Here is a 25072-nt window from a genome sequence, read left to right as displayed (position 1 = left end):
ATTTCCTCAAGCATTCTCCTTAATGCATTGAGTTGTTCTTTTAATTCTTCTTGACTCATCCTCTTGCCATTTGCTTTGGCATTCTTCTTCTCATATCTTCTGCTGTGGCTTCTCTCTGAACCTTTGCTATGACTATCAGTAGTCATCTTCTTCTCCTCTTTCTTCATGAGCTCCTCACTCATCTGCAACAAGCCTCTTCTACAACTAGTCCTCCTGGCTACAATCTTACCTCACTAAGCTCTCCTCACTTAGTATTTTGGTAAGCAGGGGTCCTATATCTGGAACCTCCTCTTGAGCAACACCTTTTCTCCTTCTAGACTTTTGCAATCTCTCACTCTCTCTTGAGAACACTTCAGTTGTCCTCTCTATCCAATCTCTTGTTGGATTCTTCAGGTTCACTACCACCTTTCTTCAGAGTTTTTTCCTTACTCTGTCTTCAAGGACACATATGGTTTTCCTCTCACAACTTCTCTTGCTGTCACCTGTGCATTAGTATAAAAACACACATTCTCAATTTAAAACAGAACATATTACCTCACCTTCAAGATCTATGTATGATCCTGTTCCACCATTCTTCCTGTACTTTGAATGGATTGTATTATGTTTACTCTCCATGTCCTCTTTCCTTCAGGAATTGTGCTAAGCAATCTTGCTTTCTCTTTCCTTCAAGGAATCCTTTGTTCCTGGTTACTCCAAGCCTCCACTGGAACTGCTACAGTCTTCCAAGAACTTCAAAAGTTCCCCTTACAGTCTTTTGCTGTAATTTCCACCATTCATCAATTAACTTATGCACATGACCTTCTTCTGTGTGAAAACTCCCTTTCGTAGAAATCTTTCCTCGCTCTGATTTCAATTCTGCTCTGATACCACTAATGGTGCAGGGTTACCCCCACACATACCCACACTATGCATAAAATGCATACATACATAGTCCCAGGTTTTTGACTCTTCCAAGGAGTCCAAACTTCAACCATACATGGTTAAGGCCCTCTTTATGTACAGTTCCTTTCCTGTCGGAACACAATCACCCTGCCTAAACCTCCTATCGGGACTCTATCAACCCTTGAGTCTTTGTATAAGACTTTGATTAAAGTCTTTTCATTAATCCTTCTTATCGGGAATGAAAAACCTTTCAGAACCTTTATATAACCCATAATTCATATATATACAACCATCCCCCTTTAAACATTGGTTACGTATGGGTTTAACATATGAATACACTATCGGCGCCCTTTTTTTCCTTATAACCTTGGAAATAACTACAAACATACCTTTCTCCACTTTTATACGAACTCTGCACAGTCCTCGAGGTTAAACCTCATCGCAATCGTTATCAGCTATTAGGACTTTTGCAGGCCACATTTCATATGTGCCTCATCACCCATCCAATTCTGATATGTGACTATTGGAAGCGTTAAAATAACGCTTAAGCCTATAAACACTTGGCATAATCCTTTAACACAATACAAAGGAATTACACTAACCTTTTTCCCTTAACCATATATGGCAGACTTCAAAACTTATCCACTGGCACTTATAGGTGTCGTCGGGTCCACCCTTCAGTCACTCCACAGTGTTGTACTATATGAAGGCCTGACTTTCGATCTCTGCTTTCCTGATATGCGATGGCCGATTTAATCGTGACCGTCGATCAGGTTCACGATCCGACAGTCGACGATTAATCGCACGATCGCAATTGCTCTGTTACAAAGGCCCATTCTAGTCTTTGTTGCAATGGTTTCCACTGACCTGATATGCCTTCCGGACCTGATAAGATATAAACCAACTTGTATAAATTTTCAAGTCCAGAGTCTAAATCCAAGTGTGTTTTGCACTCATTTTTAGTGTAAACAAACTTTAACACTTGCGGGACTTAACTTTGTAAATAAATTCCGCTGGTGCGATAATTCATCTTTCTCCTCATGACATCATCCGAATCGTTGATCCATATGATCAAACGGCTCCTGTGCATTCCTCTTCACTTCTCCTCTCGCTCCTTTTACTTGGAAATGACGCTGTTTCTTCAACGTTTTCTGTAACTTGGTTTTTCTTCAAGGTTCTGCTTTCCGCCTCCGCTGCTCAAATTTCACTGAGCTTAACTTCACTCCTTCTCTCCAAAGCTTCACTTTACTTCTTCAATTGGATTCTAAGATCCTTTTACGACTCCTCTAAATCACTCCGTTCCTCTGCGTCCTTCAGAATTATGCCTGCACTCTGTTGCAGAACCTACGAATTCAAGTAATTCATTCATGAAAATACTCTTCAAACACTGACACAGTCAGGAACAAACTCTGTATATATATATATATATATGCAAAAAAAATATTACATTCGAGACCTCTCTGTCTCACACAGGCCTGATCATCTGCTATCAGTGGCCCCTCCCTTTGACTCTGCCCGTAGGCTTACATATATTCCAGACAGTTCTGTTGAACTGATCTTGGTTTGACTCTTATACCTACTGAACCGACTCCTAAATCCTCTGTCCATTATGTCCACTTCTAATTAATTCCTAAAGTCTCTCTCTTGTCCCTCGAATCATGGAATGTTTAAAGAGTTACATTTGATTTTGAACTCTTTTGTCATTACTCCCACTCATGTCCTCATTTATTCGAGAGCACTTACAATTTCTCTCACACATCTAATTAAATCACTTAAAGGCCTAAATTACATTAATTTATCATTTAGGAAAACTACTTCCTAAAAATACATGACCCCCTATGTCTACTTAATTACAATGATTTCCTCCTGGGTTTAATGCTTCTGCATCATTATAAAAAAAATTGACATTTCGAAGACTTACCCATTCCTCATAATTTCAAGTTTCCAATCTTTTGTTCAAGGGTTACAAGTACTATAACTTTTAGAAAGACTATAGTTTGTGAAACGTCACTCAATAGCTCCACGATCATCATGTCATTATTATTTATCAAGACCTATTCTATTATGGTTTAAGCCCAAAGGAATTGAAGGAGATGCAAGGGTATACTTTTGATCCCCTGGAAGCTTTTGACACTTAACAACTTATTGATTATATGAGTACGTTAAACTGGGGTGAATCTATTCATATACCTATTTATGATTTCAAGCATCATCGTTAGTGTTATGATGCCTTTCACAAGGTGAATCCATCAAATGTCATTATTTTAGAAGGAATTTTAGCATTTCATTGCCCCTATGTATGAGAAACAAGGAACATAAAGATATTTGTTGACATAGATGCCAATGTAAGGTTGGCTAGGAGGATAAGATGTCACATAGTTGAGAGAGGTAGAGATTTGAATTGTGTCCTTAATTAGTATGTCAAATTCATCAAGCCATCTTTTGATTATTTTATACTACCTTTAAAAAAGTCGGTTGATGTTATTATCCCACAAGGAGTAGAGAACCATGTTGCAATCAATACTTTTGTGCAACACATTTAGACAAAGCTTGGACAACATGACATGTGTAAGATTTATCCCAATCTTTATGTCATCCAGACTACTTTCTAGACTCATGAGATGCATACACTCATATGAGATTGTGAAACTGCAATGCATGATTTTGATGTTTATTCATATCGGCTCATTCGATTGGTTGTTAAGAATGGCCTAGGCCATCTTCTACATCCGCTATCATTTGCTACGTAAAAGGGTCAAAAATTGGTTTGTTTATTATAGTTTGTGAGAGAAGAACAAAAGGAAAATAAGAAGAATATAAGAGAATGGAATCTCCAAGTGGAATCCATCACTGCGTCATGACTTCAATTAATAAATGGAAAATGTTGAAACTATATACATGCAGAATGAAAATAAAGTAGATAGATCAGTGGCACCTTATCTTTGAGAATATATGTGATGGGTACACTCCTTCAATGAGGGTCCGATCCCTTTTTACTATGAAAAAGTAATGAGAAATCATAAACATCCAAAAACCTAACCCTAGGAGATGAAGCACCAAAGGCTTACAGGCCCCAATGGGGTAAGTTGGAACATCAACTTCCTAGGGTCATAACTTTGGCATACAATATTTGTTTGTCACACGTGATATCCTAGTGGAAAGGTTTATCCAAGGAGTACAATTTTCAACTATTAACATCAATATATGCTTGTCATCATCCTGTTTCCCCAAAAAATACAGTTTAGGGCCTCAAAACGGCTTTGGAAGTTCATGACCTAAAAATTGCCAAAGATAGAAAACTGTAAAAATAGGAAAGTTGTGACATGAGCCAATGGAATAGGTGTGTGACCACCAATATCCACTTGGATCATTCACTAATATCAATGAGGACAATTTCCTTACCTTCCTTAATCTTGAAATATCTAAGTATCAAAATAACATTATAAATGCAAAATTTTCAACTTAAATAATACCATTACACTTGATGTCACGTAAAGGAATGCTCAAAGATGTTGAAGCCATCCCCCCTTTGTTTGGATAATGTGTAATAATCCCCACATAACAACAACAAAACTTCAAATATCATCTAATGTAGGTAAGAAAAGTGTCTAGGAAGTCAAGTATGCATTATCGAAATGGTTAAAGTTGGGTGTTGTTGTCACCCCCACAAAGTTTTGAGTCCATACAATGACATGCTTGTGCTTGCATAAATGAATGGGACTAAGTAGTAGCCCTGAGAAACTTTGGAAGAATAGATATTCCTCATGTATTATTAGCTAAAAAAAACTTCCATGGTGTAGCCATTTTTTCCCTAACTTTAAATCTAAAATAATGCAACCGCCCCTTGTTCATGTTCATTGAAAACTTGAGTAAAAAAAGTATTTAGAATTATCGCAGTGTGGTTATGACATGATGTTGTAAATTAATAACTCTTTTAAGTGTCAAGATTATCCATAATCAAGCATAGCCCTTCAAATATATAAGATCAAGAAAACCTACTCGAATAACATGTTCAAAGGAACCATGAAAGTGTTAGGAATACTTGGGATAAATACAACTAGACTTTACCACCATGTTAGAAAGAATCAATGTTTTGGCTTGACAAACAATCACAAGTTGCTCTGAAACCAAATCATATATAATCTATGAGTTGTCGTTTATATAACTACTTTTTTTATGGCAAAGACTTATTATGCATTGTGATTTTTGATAATCACACTTGAACTCGTTATTTTATCAACTTTAATACTGGTATATATGAAGGTTACACAACCTCTTTAATAGAATGCCTAATGCTAAATAGTATTTGTGATTTTTCTTATGACAACACAATGCAAAAAGATATTTATTGCATGTTACAAAAGGATATTTATTACATTAGTGTGTGGATGGTGATAAGAAATCTTAACAAATATTTTGATTAGGTTAACAATTCTTTGATGTAACCTCATTTTAATATAAACTATTCAAAATAAAAGTACTATGAAAAAACATATAAATAACTAACATAAAACTACAATAATATAAAATATATCTACAACGTATTACAAGTCTATCCAACCTCCAACACAACCAAAACATTGGCAACCTCAAGTTCACATACACATATTTACGACGTCTATCTCACATATACAATAAGTCTACTTAATAGATATATTTTGCATGCATGAATAAGTTTTATTAACTTGGCTCTCATGCTTACCCAATTAAGCATTCTCAATTCTTTTAACAATAAAGGATTATGAACATATATAGATATGAAGAACAGTAATCATATTTGACTTTATAAAATAACAATTATCTATATAATCTATGAATGACAAGGTAACAAAATTGAGAGTATTCTTGCTCGATACTTAGTCCTCAGGTATCAAATGTTGACTCAAAATCAAAATCAAATCTGAACAATTTGACAAATATCTAATAACATCATGCTAAGATTTTTTACTGCCATATGTAACATATGAAACTAGGAATAATATTATTATATAACCATAATACCTTTTAATGAAAACTTCTTGACTAAGTGTTCATTCCAACATGAAAATATCCCTTTGTTGTTCTCCTTCATTGACCATGTTCCCATTTCTTAGTTCAAATCTCAGATCTAGTCACTTGGGATAGTTCCTTTGGTTGGGGAATTTTTTTTGAAATGAAGATCTTAACCCTAAAGAAATTAGAGGATTCGAAGAGAGCTATACGGTAAGTATTTTTTATTAAAAAAAAATTAAGTGAATTTTTTTATAGGGTGGATATTTAAAAAATATGTTTTTATAAATTTATATGCTAAAATTCTAAATAAAATTCACCCTACATTATTATGATTCTACTTTTGAGGAAAAAATAAATTTTTTTTTTCAAATTTATTATATTTAATTTAATATTATCAATTGCCAAATAAATTACTTTATTTGGTTAGTCATTTTGTCTTCAGAAAAAAAATGTAATTTTATTATCAATTGAAATAAAATTACATTTTATAGATACATGACTAATATGTATTTAGAGATAAGGAATCACTTGGATCCATTAAAATGGTGGCTAAAAGCCCTCATAACTAAGCAAAACAAAGAAAAAACTAGGTAGAATGCCTAACAACTTGTATAGTTGTAGAAATCATCCACTTTTCCTTTCTTCCCTTTCTTCTTTTTTACTTCCTTCCAAACCCCCATGACAAGTTGGATAATAGCTAATGTCGTATCCATTGTATACATGAGATCTTTTGGTTATTGGTATCATCTCATTCTTCATTGTTATTGCTTCGTGTACTATAGGAATTTGTGTGACTCCCATCTCTGTGTTCTGATTCAGATCTGCTGCCCGGGGAGGGGGCTCCTCCTATGTTATTGTTTCAGTCATTTCCTCATTTTTTTTGCTTGGGGGTCCTTTTGATCTACCTCCTCTTCATTGTCAGAAATAGGGGCTCGTAGTGTTGCCAATTCTTTGTTTTAAGCAATTGCCCTTTCCTCTTATTTGTTGTTTTTTTGGCCAGGGGGAAACTATCTTGTAAGTGTCTTGTTTGTTCACATACACAACATCTAAAGACTGTGTTTTCATAATCTAGACTTTGTGTCCATTGTTTAGCTGGATGCTATATGGCAGCCCCTTGCTGAGGTCAATCTACACACAAATGCGGATGTATGTGAAAAGCCCCTTTGTTATTCTCTCACTGTTTGTTTTAATAAAATACTCCCGATGCATTTTGATGTCTTCAAGAACTATGGTACCAAAAGGGGAGTAGGAGGTTAGGCAGACAAACCTAGAGGGACATTTTTGTTACTTACATAGCTCATGAGTCAAATTCAAGGTTACCGGGGAATAGTGAATAACCCAACTGTTCCCCATAACCATGGTCCTTCCTCCATAATTTTCTGGTAGTCTTCTTTTGAGAAAGGGTGTACAATGAAGAAACCCTTCGAGCATAAGTAGATGTCACATTCTGAATCTAGTTTATGTAGATCCATTGGTAGAGGTCCTCAAATTTAGGCCATAAGACATTAAATCTACAAATTACAACCTCTTTATGAAAATACGAGAACATGTTATTTACCTATGAGTTCCAGATCTCTAATTGTGGGTGTTTCTCCATATTTTCCACTATGTAAGGCCCACGTAGTGTCCCGATTAGGGTTGTGGCCTTAGCATGTTTTGCACCCCCTCTGGTTGTTTCTTTGTAGGAGGTTTAAGGGCCAGGTACTATTCCTCTAGGCAATCCTGATACCAAGGATAAAGTAGAGCCTCTACTTATCTTGTATTCTTTGAGGGTCCTCTTGTCTTGTAAGAGTTTCCCTTTTGAGATGATCCTTTGCTCTATTCTTGGGAGTCCCTCCCACTATTGTATCTTGTTTTTGATGTTCTCCATTGAGTCCTCGTCCTTGACCCAAATCAATATGGATCTGCCAGTAAGGGTTTCTATAAATATTTGGAAATTCCTATTTTCCTTTGTGCAAAAACCCTGCTTCTGATCTAGATTTCAATCAGATCTACTTTGATATGGGTTCTAAAGAATGAAAAAGCGTATGGATTTGTGCATGTAGACTTGAAACCATACTCGAAAGCTCACTGAGTATGGATCAATTTTTATTTATTTATTTGTTATTATTATATATATATATTTATTTATTTTTATTTTTATTTTTAATTAATTAATTAAATTTAATTGATTTATTATATTTATATTTATTTATTTTTATTATTATTATTTTTTAATTTAATTTAATTTAATTATTTATTATTATTATTATTATTATTATAATATATATATATATATATATATATATTTATTTATTTTATTTTTTATTTATTTATTTTTTTCTTTTTTCAGTCAGATTGACTCCAATTTTGGGGGCAACTGAGCAAAAAAGCTTGAGAGCGGATGTGAGCGCATTGTGAAGAAGGCATCCATTTATGCTTGGGTGAAGTGAACATCGCTGATGCCAACACCCAAGAAAAGGAGCTGGCAAGAGTTACTGGGACATAGGAGAAAGGGGGTTTGAAAATCCTCGCTGAGTGGCTCACCCATCGCACCAACCTCAAACAAAACAAAAACGAACCAAAATAGGCAGAGTTTGGGTTATTTATCGGACTATGGTCTTTTACTTTATGCGTAGAACAACGATAGGCACATGGAATTCTTGCTATACCTTACCTTCTTGTACTCACAATGGTAAAAACACATGCTACAATAGAGGAAAGGCCGATTCGCTACAGACGAGGGCTTTTGAAATCTTCAGTCAACTCTGAAGAGAAAGCAAGGAGGCAGAACTTTGCACCATAGCACATCCTTAAAGCTAAAATTGAGACCTTGGTTCATAGTGGTGGGAGGGAGAGAATGACAACAATAGTAAACCCTAATCTCCAGCGTGAGCTCCATCACTCTAAAATTCTTCTTCTTATTTATTTGGTTAATCATTAACTTAATTATTGTTTAATTTTTTCAACTAGGTTGAGCTTAGACCGAGGTCAACTTCAATATTGGATGGAAGAATGATCTTCCCACGAGTAAGATGCTATCACTGAAATTGTGCGAAACTCGGTTGAACTTGGATGCCACTTGAAATAGTTTAATTTCCTCAAAAATACCTCCCATCCTCAACCCCTTCTTATAAAATTTAAACCAGATAAAAACTAAAGCTCAAAGAAAACCAACTAATATACCTCTCTCATAAATTATTTATTATTTAATTTATAATGTGAATCATTAACTTATCATTTGTCAAATATGTACATCTACATTACCCTTCAAACTTTGCACTCGAGATTTTATAATCTAAAAACAATTTCAAAAGGCCATACCACATTTCAAAGTGAAACATTTATTAGCCACCAAATACAAGAATTTCCTAGTAACTTTTTTATGCCATTGAGATGAGGCTCTGGGATCTGATCACATACTTTTTGGAATGGAAATTACCGATGTATCAATCACAGCGACAAGAATCTCTGGATTTTCTTTGGTTTGTAACATTTCGCTTGTGGGATGATCTCAGAGTTCCACTCTGCGCACAGATGCCTAATCCTATGTTTGATTTCTTGATGAAAGTTATCAGAGTTTCTACGAATATATGGCCTGCTATGCTACTCGTAGACTCACTCATTCTCGTCCCTTTCTATCATCTTCATCGATCATGGCTTCCCCGGCTTCAACCATGGACGAGCAACTCGTTCCACCGTGTTCCCAAACCAAAACACATGTTAATCTCTTGCAGGATTGCACCAACGTGAAATCATTAAAGCAATGTCACACCCAAGTGCTCATAAAGGGACTCGAACAAAACATAGTCTTGGCAACTAAACTTGTGAACATGTATGCCATGTTTAACAGTATGGTGAATGCACGCCAAGTGTTTGACAGTATTTGTAAACGAAATGTTTTCCTGTGGAATGCCATGATCAGAGGCTATGCCTGGAACGGTCCCTGGGTAGAAACTTTAATGCTTTATTGTGAAATGCAGCGAGCTGACATAGAGCCAAACAAGTTTACCTATCCTTTCTTACTCAAGGCCTGCACTGCGTTACTGTCTCTGCAAGAGGGCAAGCAGATTCATTCTCAAATAATTAGAAGTGGACTTGAATCGGATGTTTATGTGAGCACTGCTCTTGTTGATTTGTATGCAAAGTGCGGAAGTTTAGAGGATGCACGGCAAAAATTTCACGGAATGTCTCAACGGAATTCGGTTTCCTGGAACGCCATGATTGCAGGATATGCACAGAATGGGTGTGATTATGAGGCTTTGCAGTTGTTTCACCATATGCAACTGGAAGACATGAAACTCAATGAAGCGACCATATTAAGTACTATTACGATTTGTGCCGGGTTAGGAATTCTGAAACAGGGGAAAGAAATCCATGGTTATGTGCTGAGAAATGGATTTGATTCAGATGTCTTTGTGGGTACTACACTTATAGAGATGTATGCCAAATGTAGGGGGATAGAAAATGCAGGCCGTGTGTTTGACAAAATGTCTAGAAGAGATGTGGTGTCCTGGAATACGATGATTGCAGGGTACGCTGAGAATGGATGTGCGAATGAGGCATTCAGACTCTTCAGGAAAATGCAACTGGATAATATCACACCCAACTCGATCACCATGGTAAGTTTACTACCAACATCTGGTCATTTAGAAGCTCTAAAACAAGGCAAGTGTATCCATGGTAACATAATTAGAAGTGGATTCGAATCAGATGTTGCTGCAGGGACTGCACTTTTTGCTATGTATGCCAAGTGTGGGGATATCGATACTGCCCAGCAATTCTTTGACAAAATGCTTGAAAGAGATGTGGTCTCATGGAATGCAATGATTGCAGCATATGCACAGAATGGACATGCTAATGAAGCCTTGACACTCTTCTATCAGATGCAAGATTTTGATGTGATACCCAATTCAGTCACGATGGTGAGCGTGCTCCCAGCATGTGGCCATCTAGCAGCTCTGCAGCAAGGTAAATGGATCCATGATTATATAATTAAAAATGGATTTGAATCAGACGTTTCTGTATTGAATTCACTTATAGCTATGTATGCCAAGTGTGGGAGTATAGATATTGCTCGTCAAGTCTTCGACAAAATACCTAAAAAGAATGTCGTTTCATGGAATGCCATGATTGCCGGCTATGGAATGCATGGGCAAGGTAGTGATGCTCTCTCACTTTTTTCTCTGATGCAACAAGTAGGCGTGGAACCAAATGCTTACACCTTCATTAGTGTTTTGTCTGCATGCAGACACTCAGGCCTGGTGGATGAGGGACGGCGATACTACAGTAGCATGATTCACGATTATTGCATCACACCCAAGTTAGAGCACTATGCATGCATGGTTGACCTTCTTGGTCGTGCAGGGCATCTGTATGAGGCACATAACTTCATCGAAAAGTTGCCAGTGGAGCCTGATGCTAGCGTGTGGGGAGCCTTGCTTGCTGCGTGCAGAACTCACTGCAACACTGAGCTAGGAGAACATGTTTCAGAACGCCTTCTGGAGTTAGAGCCTGATAATGCTGGGAATTATATATTACTATCTAACATGTATGCTGCCGTTGGAAGATGGGAGGATGTGGCAAAGGTAAGAACAGTCCTAATTAATAGTGGGTTGAAAAAGTCTCCAGGTCGCTCCTGGATTGAGATAGAGAATACAGTTCATGCATTCCTTGCTGGAGACCAACCACATGACCAGTCAGAAGAGATCCAGAGACTGTTGGAAAGCTTAACTGGACAGATGAAGGATGTAGGGTATGTGCCTGACAAGAGCTTTGTCCTACATGATGTAGAGGAGGAGGAGAAGGAATACATCCTTTGTAGCCACAGTGAAAAATTGGCCATTGCTTTTGGTCTCATTAAAACAATCCCTGGTACACCTATTCATATTACCAAAAGCCTCCGGATATGTGGTGATTGCCACAGTGCTACCAAGTCCATCTCCAAGATTGTCAAGAGAAAGATCATTGTGAGGGATGCAAACCGTTTCCATCATTTTGAAGATGGATCATGCTCATGTGGAGATTATTGGTAGCACCAACTATAACATAAATGAAAACTGAAAACTGGTTACAAACTTATTCATTGTACTTTGTTCGAGCCAGCGAGGAGGTTAGAGGTGCCATTATTGTTATAAATCTAATCAAATGTTGGTAGCACCAACTATAACAAATATGAAAACTGAAAACTGGTTACAAACTTATTCATTGTACTTTGTTCGAACCAGCGAGGTTAGAGGTACCATTATTGTTATAAATCTAATCAAATGTTTGAGATCTCTGGTGCTATTCTTTCATGATACAACTAGTGATGTAAATTGGCCTGCATATAGTTACCGATATATTAGAACTATTGGACATTCAGATCCTGATATATTAGAACTATTCGATTTTTGAGGTTCTAGATAGTATCTTTGATGAAGGGCAAAGTACGTGTTTGGAAGCATGCATTTCCTTAAATGGAAAGTAAGAGTCTACCAGAGTCATCACTCAAAATGTCATCGCAAGCCCTTTTAATGTGTTTGCATCATGTTAGGTATTTAAATACTTAGGAGTTGGTGAAGATCAACTTGGCCTAATGTTTTTTTAAGTAAAGTGTACTTCTTTAGTGTGTCTCTTTAGCATGCATTTGTAATTGTGTAATCAGATGGTTACGATATGTTATAGACATAAAGTGATTTGACAATTCATATTCTCATTGATCCTAATTGTTGATGTTAGTAGCTTGGGCAAGTACTTCCGCACAAGCCAAGTGTCTAGGTGTGTCGAAGTTACCTAATTGACCTTTAAACTTAACAATTATTTTATTTATTAAAGTAATTGACTTTTATAAGATGAAGTGAGTTAATCAAATGAAAAGCAAAGGTTTTTGCATTAGCGAATTAGATGAATCTCAACTATTGATATCCGGTAAAGTGAGATCTAATCATATTTGTCAATCATTTTGGAGATTAGGGTTGTGGATTCAGTGAATAACTCAAATTTATAAATTGAAAGCTAGATTAAGGGAGAACACACATCTTTGAGCATTAGACACAGTGAGATAGTGAGATCTCAGTGATTAGGTGAAAAAGGATTTTCATCCAGGTGTGCAGGGTTTGAGGAAGAATGCAAGGGGCAACAAGGGAAGGATCCAAATCAGCCAACAGATTGAAGCACTGATCAAGGGTTTGATCAACTAGATCAAATTCCAGGTTTATTGTTGTATGTATTTTTCCTCTGTGGGCTATTATCCCAGGAAGGGAGCCCTTGCAAGTTCTGAAGTTATTTAAATGAACTAATTTGAAGGGAAGACAATCTTTGTGTGCATGTGTGGACTTGGTGTGTGATTTAATTTGCTTCTATTGTTTTACTTTATTTACGTGTTCAAATCCCAACTATGCTTTTATTCAGTAGATTTGCATAATAAATATTTTACTACAAAGAAATATGCTAGGTAATAAATTGTTGGGTTGCCGGGTTAAGGAAATTTAACATGGTATCAAAGTGTTTTCTCTAAGAGGAATCAACCTCTAAGAATTGTACACTACATAATTCGTACATGGCCAAACGTGTGGAGGTTGAACGTACAAAGGAACCATATAGTCTATACGGGCAGTGAGTCATCATGACTGTACGAGAGCAAAAAAAATTCCATCCACTACAACAAGGAAAAGCCATATGATAGTCGTAGGGGAGTTGATGGTGCAAGAGTTATGGGCCTAGAAAAACAACTATAGAGCTATATATAAAGTGGGAGCCACAACTAGTCGCCTTCGCACAACCATCATGTGAGTGCTTACTCTTTTTTCCAAGCAGCCAATAGTTGATCTGCATGTGGGGGGAATAGGAAAAAGGAGTTGCTAGGAAGAGACAACCGTGATAGGCCTGTCAATGGCAAAGAGGGGTCAACATAGGGGATAGAGTGCAACTGCCAAGCCAACACTAGCCAACCAACGATAGAGCTGCCAGTAGGGGCTATAGGCAGAAAATAAAGGAATCGCTATAGCAGGGAGCCACTAGCAGCTGCAGACAAGAGTCGGGTGTACAATGTACATATCCATATGATGCAAGTAATGCAATTGTACACCATACAACAAGTCACTGGTAACTAGAGCAGTCACCGTCCAGAGCTGTAAAATAATAGGGACATAAAGGACAACGACCATATGCAGTAGTGACAATAAGTGCGAAGGATAGTACCAATTGTAGCGAGCCATGATTGGTGGAGGTTATCAGTCAGAGGGATATTGGGAGACCATACCTATCAGGAAACTAATTTTTGTTGGTGTTTCAAAGGACCAAGACATAGATCACTGATCCTTGCAGATATATAAACCAACAACATTTATTTTCTTGTGGTGCTAGAGGACTTAGACAAGGTAGAAAAATGGTGAGATCTAGAAATAGCAACAACCAATTTGAGATTTGAAGGTAGGTTGAATAGAGCATCTAACTTCCTATCCTGGAAGGCAAGGGTAATTGTGCTATTGAAGGAACATGACTTTTGAGAGTTTGCAGAAAAAGTCGTTCCAAACCGACAGATCTAACGGATAAGGCAACTCATATGAAGGACATCAAAGCTCAAACGATTATCATGGATGTTATAAAGGATCATTTGATCTTTGCACTTGGCAGAAATAAGTCAGTCGAGGAGATGTTCAAAGCTCTAGTGGACTTGTTCTAGGGTGAAAACATGAATAAGAAGATAATCTTAAGGAGCAAGCTCAAATTTGTCTAGATTTCAAGGTTTGATAACATTACTGGTTACTTCATGAGGATCACCTAGACACGAGATCAATTTGTAACCAATACGGAGAAAGTGGAGGACATAGAGCTCATAAATGTGAAACTGAATGCTTTTTTCAAGTCACGGGAACCATTTGTCAAGGGGATTTGCACTCGAGAACACCTTCTCAATTGGGAAAGACTTTGGGATGATCACATCCAGGAAGAGACTCAAGAAGAGCCTATAGCTAGTAGGCAGGGAGATGGAGAGGAGAACCTAACTCTGGTTAGTATGGCTAAGAAGGGTAAAGGGAAGGGTTCCAAGGGTAATGATGAGGGGGCAACCTCTCAGTCAGGGAAGAAGAAGAACTTGAGCACGCACAAGTGCTTCATTTGCCACAAGAATAGGCACTATGCATCACAATGTCTAGAGAAGAAGAAGAGAAAGGGGAAGTCATAGTAGAAAATAACATTAGCAGAAGTTCAAATTGATGAGTTTGTAGCAAAGTTCAAGAAGTACTTCTCATTTGTCTCTTGTCTATCTACCAAGGATGTTATTGGAACCGAACAGGAACAAGTGGAATCAAGTAATTCGAATGGAACCAATGGAATCAGCCGGTTCAATCGGTTTGGGGGTCAAACTGTTTTGGAGTGAGGTTTTGTTATGCTCTTGACCTGCGAGAAGATACCAGAATACCAAATATGCGAAGAAATATACCCAGAACACAAAACAATAAGAAATAATAGCATGTGTTTTATTATTCAGAAAGGAAAGCAATGTTCACTTGCCTCTTCGAGGGGGCAATCTCCAATAGAGCTGGTCTCAATTACAAAATAAGACACGACGCTCCTCAAGGGGAGTCTCTATCCTTTATATAGGATTCATACATGCAATACCATGGGTCAGTACCATGGTTCTTATTAATACCATCTATCTAATACCATGGCCCATTTGCAACTAACTATGGTCCCTTATTTAAATGCGGGTCAACCACTTACAATTATTAATATGGGCTTTATTGACTCTTTAACTAACTATAACTATGACTCGACCCTATTACATAAATAAGGGGGTTAGGGTTGGACCCTAACATGCCCTCCCCCATAAAAATAGCCTTGTCCTCAAGGCTGAAGCTGCGGAAACTGTTGAAGAACAGTGGCTGGTTCCCAGGTCGCATCTTCTGGAGAGGTGTCTTTCCACTTGATGAGGACTTCCTTGATCGTGCGGCCGCGCAGGTGCCATTCTCGCGTGTCAAGAACTTGTTCAGGTTGGAGCCAGATTGAACCTTCTTCATCCAATTCCGGTAGACTGGTTTGAATTCTGCAATGTTTCCCAACCACTTTCTTGAGGCATGAGACATGGAAGACGGGATGGATTTTTACAGTGGGTGGTAAGGCTAGCTTGTAGGCTACTTCTCCGATGCACTGAAGTATTTGATATGGTCCGTAGAATTTTGGAGATAATTTCTGACAACCCTTGTCTTTGAGTGATGTTTGCTTATATGGTTGCAGCCTCAAGAATACTTGATCCCCTTCTTGAAATTTGCACTCTAAACGATGTTGGTCTGCCTGTTGCTTCATGCAATTTTGAGCTTGATGGAGATTCTCTTTGAGGTGGGCCAGCATGGTTGCACGGTTCTGTAGGAGTTGATCCATTGCTTGTACCTTCGAGCATCCCTGGATATAAGAAGTAGGTGAAGGAGGGAGTTGACCATAAACTGCTTCATATGGAGTCATTTTGGTGGTGGCATGATAGTTCGTATTATACCACTATTCGGCTAGAGGTAACCACTGTACCCATAGATGTTACTTTTCTGAAGTGAAACACTTGAGGTAGGTTTCCAGACTTCTGTTAACTGCTTCAGTTTGACCATCAGTTTGGGGATGATAGGAAGTACTGAGATGTAGTTGGGTACCTTGTAGCCTGAAGAGTTCCTGCCAAAAGTTACTGGTGAAGATCGGGTCACGATCAGACATAATGGAAGTGGGCATGCCATGCAATTTGAAGATCTGGTCCATGAAAGATTGAGCCACCAAAGCTGGTGTAAAAGGGTGGGGTAGGGTGCAAAAATGAGCATGCTTAGAAAGTCTGTCCTCAACCACCATGATGACTAACTTGTTGCCTGACTTCGAAAGACCCGTAATGAAATCCATAGAAACTTCCATCCAGATTGAGGCAGGGATGGGCAATGGCTGTAATGTGCCTGGGGATTTTACTGTTTCTCCTTTGTGGCGCTGACACACATCACACTCAGCTACAAAAGTAAGAATGTCCTTTTTCATGCCTGTCCAAAAGAATGAACGTCGAGTGTGAGCATAAGTCTTCTGAAAGCCTGAATGGCCTGCAATGGGAGATGAGTGCAACTTTTCCAAAATGCGACTTTTGAGGGTGGATGTTGGTGATATCACTACTTTGTCCTTGTAGTGAAGAATCTCATCCTGCCAAGAGTAGCCCATTGTGGAATTTGGATCCGCCTGCAATTTATTAATGAGTTGGGAGAGCAAAGGATGTGAAAACCATTCCTTGCGAGCCTCTTCAATCCACTCTGGAATGGGAAGAGAGATTGCTAGCAGGGTGCTTTCCTCCTCAAATTGGCGTGATAAAGCATCTGCTACAACATTTTCTCGCCCTTTCTTGTAAATTATCTCATAATCATATCCCAACATTTTGGCTAGCCATTTATTTTGTTGTGGCGAGGATAGGCGTTGCTCCAAAAAATATTTAAGGCTTTGATGGTCTGTGCGGATTTGGAAATGCCACCCCAATAAGTATGGTTGCCAGGTATCCACTGCATGTAAGATGGCCATCATCTCCTTCTCATATGTAGATTGTCCCAGATTTGTCCCACTTAGTTGTTGGCTAGTGAAGACCAAGGGTCGACCTTCCTGCATTAAGATAGTCCCAATACTCGTATCTGAAGCATCACATTCAATCACAAAAGATTTGGTGAAGTCGGGTAGTGCCAATACGGGAGTGGAACACATGGCATGTTTGAGAGCTATAAATGCCTGTTGCGCTTCATCATTCCATAGGAATGAATTTTTTTTTAGAAGGTGATTGAGGGGTCTAGCAATGCAACCATAATTGCAGACAAATTTGCGATAGTAGCCGGTGAGACCCAAAAATCCTCTCAAGCTCTTCAAGGTCTTTGGTTGAGGCCAATCCTGCATTGCCTGGATCTTTTTGGGATCCACCCTGACACCTTCATGCCCCACAATGTGGCCCAAATACTCAACTTCTTCCATGCCAAAAGATCACTTGGACAATTTGACAAATAATTTATGCTTCTGGAGTAGTTGCAAGAGCAGATCTACATGCTCCAGGTGAGGCTGTAGATGAGGATGTCATCAAAGAAAACAAGGACAAGTTTTCTGAGATATGGTTTGAGCAGGTGATTCATGAGGCTCTGAAAAGTGGATGGGGCATTACAGAGACCAAATGGCATGACCAGGAATTCATAATGGCCTTCATGAGTTCGGAAAGCAGTGTTTGGAATGTCTACTTCTTTCATGCGAATTTGGTGATAGCCCGAGCGAAGGTCGAGCTTAGTAAAGAATTGAGCCCCATTTAGTTCATCCAGCAAATCATCAACAACCAGGATGGGAAATTTATCTTTGACCGTCAGCTTGTTGAGGGCCCTGAAGTCTGGACACATACGCCATTCCCCATCTTTCTTGAGCACCATGACCACAGGCGATGAATAAGGACTAATGCTAGGACGAATGACACCGGCTTCCAGGAGTTCCTTGATGATTTTTTCAATTTCATTCTTTTGGGCGAAATGATATCTATATGGGCACACATTTGCTGGTTGTGCCCTTGGGACCAAAGTAATGCTATGGTCATGTTCCCCTCTCGAGGGTGGAAGCTCATGAGGCTTGTCAAAGACTTGCAAATGGTTGTTTAAGACCTGTTGCATCTTAGGATGAATATGAAGAGAAGTGGGTTCGAAGGCCTGGATGGCATTAAATTGGGCTATAACTCCATGGTGGCCCTTTTTTAACAATTTTTCCATCCTATGCGAGCTGATGATAGAAGGAGCACCTGCCTGGAGTCTGTGGAGGGTATGTGTGTGGTTATTCTGCTTAAAGTTCATATATAACTCCTGGAAATCCATTGTGATTGGGCCGAGTGTGCGGAGCCATTCAGCACCCAAGACAATGTCACACCCACCCATGTTGATGGCAAACATGTGGGTCTTTAGGTGATAATCCCCCATTTGAAGTTTGACATTTTCACAATGACCTTCACATTTCATTGTCCCTCCATCAACAATCTGGACCTGGAAATTAGAGACTGCTCTGACAAAACAATGCATTGCTTCAGCGACTCTTTGATGGATAAAGTTATGCGTACTGCCACTATCAATCAAGACTACTACAGGGTGATGCTTAATAAAACCTATGATTTTGAGAGTTTGGGGAGAAGAAATTCCTGCCAAAGCATGAAGTGAGATAACTGGTTCTTCAGGTGTAGCTGGGAGCTCATTTTCTGGCTGGTTGTCCTCATCTTCCTCCTCTGGTCCCTCAAATGGTGGGGCTTTCTCAGATGAACTGTGATCAGTAGCATCAATTTGAAAGAATATGGGTTCCTTGCATTTATGCCTCGGGGAGTATTTCTCATCATAGTAGTAATACAATCCTTGCTTTCTTCTTTTCGCCATTTTTGCTAGTGACACCTTTTGAATCTTAAGTGTTTGGGTAGTGCTCAGAGCTTGGGTGGGGTGTCCCTTAGCTATGAAATTTGGACGAGTCGACTGGGCCGCTAATGCGCGTTCTACTTCATGAGCTATCTTGCAAGCTTCCAGCCATGAGACTGGGTCTTGCATTCGAACATGGGCTTGTATGGCGTCTTTGAGACCATTGACAAACATTCCAAGTAGAATTCATCTGCTAGACCTCCTGTGCAGAAGGCTAATGCTTCAAAGGCTTTAATATATTCTTGCACTGTGCCTATCTGTCGGAGCTTAGTAAGACGACCCAAAAATTTAGATTCATGGTCAAAACGATAAAAATTGGCTTTTGAGAATATCTGCCAAGTCATTGGCCTTGCATAGCAGCGTTGATGCCACTGCCACAATTGCCATCTTTCTTGGTCCAAGTACAGGCTTCCCACACTTAGCTTAGTTGCATCATCTCTGATGTGATTCAATGTGAAATATTGCTCCATTTGTGCTAGCCATATGGCCGGATGAGAGCCATCAAATTTATACATGTCCAACTTGGGTGGTCGAGGCTGGGACTGTTGGTGGTTTCCATAGAAGTGAAGAGAATGGCTAGACTCGCCCTCAAGGTTTTCATTAAAATCATATGCCTCCGATTGTTCCCCCAACTTGCCCTTTGTGATTGTGTCATTTAAGGTCTGGATATGCTTTGTTAATGCCTCCAAATTTTGTTCAAGGGTGTCTATCTTCTCATTTGCCATAACTTGAGCTCTGGTTTGTACCATGCACAGATCCGGTGCACTTGTCATTATTGTGAAATTTTTTTTTGGGACCACCCAAAATTTTGACGCTGATAAGTGAATGGTCCCACCTTGCTCAGTCCGTCGACCGGATTCTTATGGGCTAAGTCTCCTATAAACGTCTTTTTTTTTTTCTTTTTTTTTTACTCCGAAAGGAGTTTTACTCCTCGCTTAGGAATACTACAGTAGCTGATTCCCAAAAAAGTTAATTATGCCCAATGTCCTGCGAGAATCATGCCCAGGTATAGGAGCCACACAAATAGTCAGATTTGTCGGCGAAACCCTCAACTGCAGAGTATGAGTAGGAATGTGGCAGTGATCAAACCCTTGTTGCTAGATTTGAATGGTGGATTTGATTGTTGTGACTGCTACAGAACCCAAATTGCTGGATCTGAATGGCGGATCTGATAGTTTTGAATGGAGGATCTGATAGATCTGAATGGTGGAACTGATTGTTGCGGTTGCGACAAAACCCAACCTGCTAGATCTGATCTGGCAAAGATGATGCGTGATCTAGAGAGAGACAAGGGAACTATGGTCTCAAGGAGTGTCAGGTGCTATAGATTGCAATATACATAAGGGTCCGACAATAGTACTCGGCCCAATCTTTTAGGGCGCTAACCAAGGAAGATCAACCGTACCCTTAGCTGTACAACCCGACTACCCTATCGTACGCGCAAGTAATCTCCCCGAGTGCTGTTCTCAGTGTACTGTAGCAGCAAGATGGTCGACAGTTTATCTATGGCGAGGTTTCAAGAGAGCTTAGGGGGCTTCCGATATACCTAGAGGGTACTTGGAAGACAGTCCATGCGCGGTTCTGTCTAATGCGCTACTACTCAAAGGGGTACCCACAGGGGTTACAAGAGAGTCCAACAAGCGTGACCACCTCTTGTATTTCCTACGTGCATGCCTCCCCAAATCCACAGGTTTATGCGCTCAACAACAGATCCCGTGGTTTAAAGATGCCGGAACACGTCTCTAGCAAAAAAAAATTCTGCTAAAAATGGAGATCCCACTGGCCCTAGAAAGTGCTCTAATACCACTTGTTATGCTCTTGACCTACGAAAAGATACCAGAATACCAAATATGCGAAGAAATATACCCAGAACACAGAACAATAAGAAATAACAACATGTATTTTATTATTCAGAAAGGAAAGCAATTTTCACTTGCCTCTTTGAGGGAGCAACCTCCAATAGAGCTGGGCTCAATTACAAATAAGACATGACGCTCCTTAAGGGGAGTCTTTATCCTTTATATAGGATTCATACATGCAATACCATGGGTCAGTACCGTGGTTCTTATTAATACCATCTATTTAATACCATGGCCCATTTGCGACTAACTGTGGTCCCTTCTTTAAATGCGGGTCAACCACTTAAAATTATTAATATGGGCTTTATTGACTCTTTAACTAACTATAACTATGACTCGACCCTATTACATAAATAAGGGGGTTAGGGTTGGACCTTAATAGGTTTGGAACCGAAAATGGCTAGTTCGGTATCGAAATGACCTTTTTTCACTGAATTGGCTTGTTTTCAACTAAACCGATCAGTTTCGTACTATTTAACCAAAGATGTTCCAAACATAATTTTTTTTTAACAAGAATTTTGGAGTGGGGAAACCTAATATTCAAGCCTATGGCCCAAATATTTCTATGCAATTCATGGTAATGTTAAATTTTTAAAGTAAAAGTGACATTCTCCTTTATCTTTCATTCTCATCCTTCTACTTAAAATTTTAACATTATCATGAAATGACTCAAGATGTTTGAGAGTGGTTCCTATTCTACCTATTCAAATTTGATCTCCTCACACCTTAGCTAAGATTCTAGGGCCAATAATTATGTATCTCCCAGATACGGGTTTGGATCCCAAATAGCCAGGTCTGAAAGCACGTCAAGGTTGTGAAGGTAGAATTCAACAACCTTGGTTTTGTCCTCCATGCTGTTATGTAGGAAAAAAGTAATGAATTCCTTGACTTCTTGAAGAGGGATAGACTCTTTCTGTGTAATTGTCTAGTCAATTTAATGTCTTAAATTGCTCTACATAAATTATCAATCCGGGTATCATAACTGATGAAGTGTGGTGCACCATATGTGCTTAGTTAACTTTTTTCTTACTTCGTTGTTTTATAGTTTATGTTGTTTTGGGGGTTTTGTTGTTGTTGGTTTCCTAAAGTGTCTAATGCAAATAAAACTCCTATTCTAAGGTCTTAAGAATACTTTTAAAATACAAGTATGGATAGAGATTTCAAGACAAGGCCTCTGTCCCTAATGGTAACTTCCAAAACTTAGCACTTCAAAAGATCTTAAAACATGTTATTGATGGAATTAGTACTTAAACAACAGTGTAAATTTGCAACTACTTCAATCAAAATAGAATGCAATAACCAATCAATGAGTTAGTGACTATTAAACCCAGTATCCTTGCTGCTGTATAAAAAGAAAACTGAAGAAAGTAAAAACTGAACTTAAAGCAACTCAAAGACTGAAAGCAAAGCAACTAAATCACACTATTTCAACCCCTGTTCTGATCCTTTACCCTTCAAATCAATCTGCCTATGGGGAGTAATCATAAACAAGCTGAGTAATATGATATCTAAATTGTAGGAAATTAAATTGCATAAAAGGAAACTAATCACACTACTCCAACCCCTGTTCTGATCCTTTACCCTTCAACTCAATCTGCCTATGGGGAGTAATCATAAACAAGCTGAGTAATATGATATCTAAATTGCATGAAAGTAAATGAGCAAAACAAAACTGAAAGAAATAACAATGCTGGAATTAGAACTCAAAAAAAATAAATCAGCAGAAGGACAAGATGATTCCGTCATGTCATTAGTCATTAAAAAGCTATGTGCATTACTAACCTACAATCAACCGGTTGAACACACTTGCATGAATTAAAATTGCATGAATGAAAAATCTAATCTACCAACTTGAAAGCAATCAAATGACATAATGAAATCAAAGCAAAATTTACAAAATGAAATCTACTCTACCTTACATTCTAATATGCTCCATGACATCTACCGCACATCTCCTTCCATGTTGAGAACATCAAAGCTTTATTCAAATTCTTCAAAATTACAAAGTACAACAAAGCTCTCCAAAGCTTTCAAAAGCCATCAAGGAAGAACTACAAACTCACAAGCTAAAAAGACTTAAGAACTTCAAACTCTAAGCTAACAAATGAAGGAGAGAGATCTCCTATTTATACAAAAATATGAGAAGCCATCTCATTAATGAGAGTCCATGAATCTCTCCCTCTACCTCTAGAGTCCTAATCAAAATAGGAACTGATAAGACACATGTCTTCTTAGAGTTACAATACAATTAGGAGATGTGACACATATCCTCATGATCCCATGATTCTTTCCACTCAAATTCGAATTTGGCCTTATAGTGCCACATAAGGGTCTTATAGAAGCCTCCTTTCAACCTACACATGTCAACAATCTCAACCCATTTGTTAGGTATAAGCATATGCACATTATTTTCTAATGTTTAACCGCAAATTCATTTAAAAGAATTAGAATAAATAAGGATTGGTAAAACATAAATGTGGTCCAATGATAATGAAAGTGGGATGAATGTGGTGACATAGTAGTGAAATGGAGGTGATATAATTGACATAATAGTGAAAGTGTAATGGAAATGAATGACATTTTCAAGACTCAACATACCCCCCAACTGAAGCTATTGCATGTCCTCATGCAATATATATTACAATAACTCTTTTGATCCTTAAGCTTTGGCTTAACTTTGCATGATATCATTTGATAACTTCATACTTCTGCAAAGTGTTTCACTTGAATTGCAACATGGTTGGTTTTTGTGTTACAACCATTTTTTTTTGTTGCCTTCTATTTTGATCTTTGAACTTTGCATAATGATATTTTGATTATTGTTGCAAAGTATATCTTTATTGGATTGCATGATGGTTGGTTCTTGTGTGACAACTATGATTTTGTTTGTATCCAATTTATCTTTTAAGCACTTTTTCAAAAGCCATTGTATGCTCATAATAACAATATAATAATTAATATATGTTGGAAGTATGTGGGCTCCTGAATATGATATGGACATGGCAAGATATGAATATAAATGTATTCCCCCCAACTGATGGTATTGGCAATTTTATGAAATGAGGAAGAGAAATGTTTTTCCAACAATTATCATTCTAGCTTTTTATGGAATTTTATGGTCAAAAGTTAGAAAATGACGTACCTTCACTTACCCTTTGGAATGGATGAGTTGTATGTGTAGTGGCTGAAAATTTCTGATCATATTCTTCTTCAAGTGGCTGAACAAGAGGAGTCATGGATAGAGAGATAAGATGACTTTTTATTGCTTCTAGTAAAACTTGCTGAATCTGATCCAAAATACTGAAAATAATACTCTTCATGTCTTCAAAACTCATTGGCACAATTCCTACTATGTGAAAAGATGTTCCGATGTCGAACATAGTAGGAAATTGTTGGCTTAGCGACCATTAATGGATGCCACTAGTCAACACGAGAACTCTCACCATTGATGACAATGAGAGTCAAGATGCCCAAACACATCTTGCTAGGTACGAATGAGTTTGTCGATGTCGAGTCACCTAGAAGATCTGATGAACAAGGGACATTAATGTATTCCCATTGTTTGTCAGCATAAGAACTTGCCATTAAGGCATGCAAGCCCCAAGGTGTTTTTACAAAGAACTTAGACTCAAAGGACTATGGACTCAATAATTTGCATTGAAGCGGGGCTTATTTGCGGAATGAAAATGATAGGAAATGGAAGATGAAAATGGAAGATGGCAATGGAGAACAGAAATGGCAATGGGCAATAAGCATGTGAATGAGCCTCTTGCTTTTATTTGTGGGTTATGAATGGACAAAAAGAGATGGAAAGTGTATGTGAATGTAAATGGAAAATATGGAGTGAAATGAGGTGAATGGTTTATTATGGAGTATGGATGTGATGGAGACAATAGTACCTGAAAGTTTTTCAAGTGTTTGGATCTGATTTTACATCAGCGTATTTCCTCTGTT

At 38.3% G+C, this 25072-nt stretch overlaps 2 pseudogenes; both read left to right on the top strand.

Moving 5' to 3' along the window:
- Window positions 1–2009: 2009 nt before the first annotated feature.
- Window positions 2010–3632, top strand: LOC149203792 (uridine/cytidine kinase UKL1, chloroplastic pseudogene; annotated as a pseudogene).
- Window positions 3633–9189: 5557 nt separating this feature from the next.
- LOC149203791 (pentatricopeptide repeat-containing protein At4g30700 pseudogene) lies at window positions 9190–12313 on the top strand (annotated as a pseudogene).
- Window positions 12314–25072: the final 12759 nt, after the last annotated feature.

This window comes from Pinus tabuliformis, chromosome 2_1, assembly GCF_031772625.1.
Source record: "Pinus tabuliformis cultivar Carrire ecotype Pingquan chromosome 2_1, CPIR1, whole genome shotgun sequence".
NCBI classification, from domain to species: Eukaryota; Viridiplantae; Streptophyta; class Pinopsida; order Pinales; family Pinaceae; genus Pinus; species Pinus tabuliformis.
The sequence above is the reverse complement of the archived record's forward strand: the minus strand, read 5'-3'. Positions and strand labels throughout refer to the sequence as shown.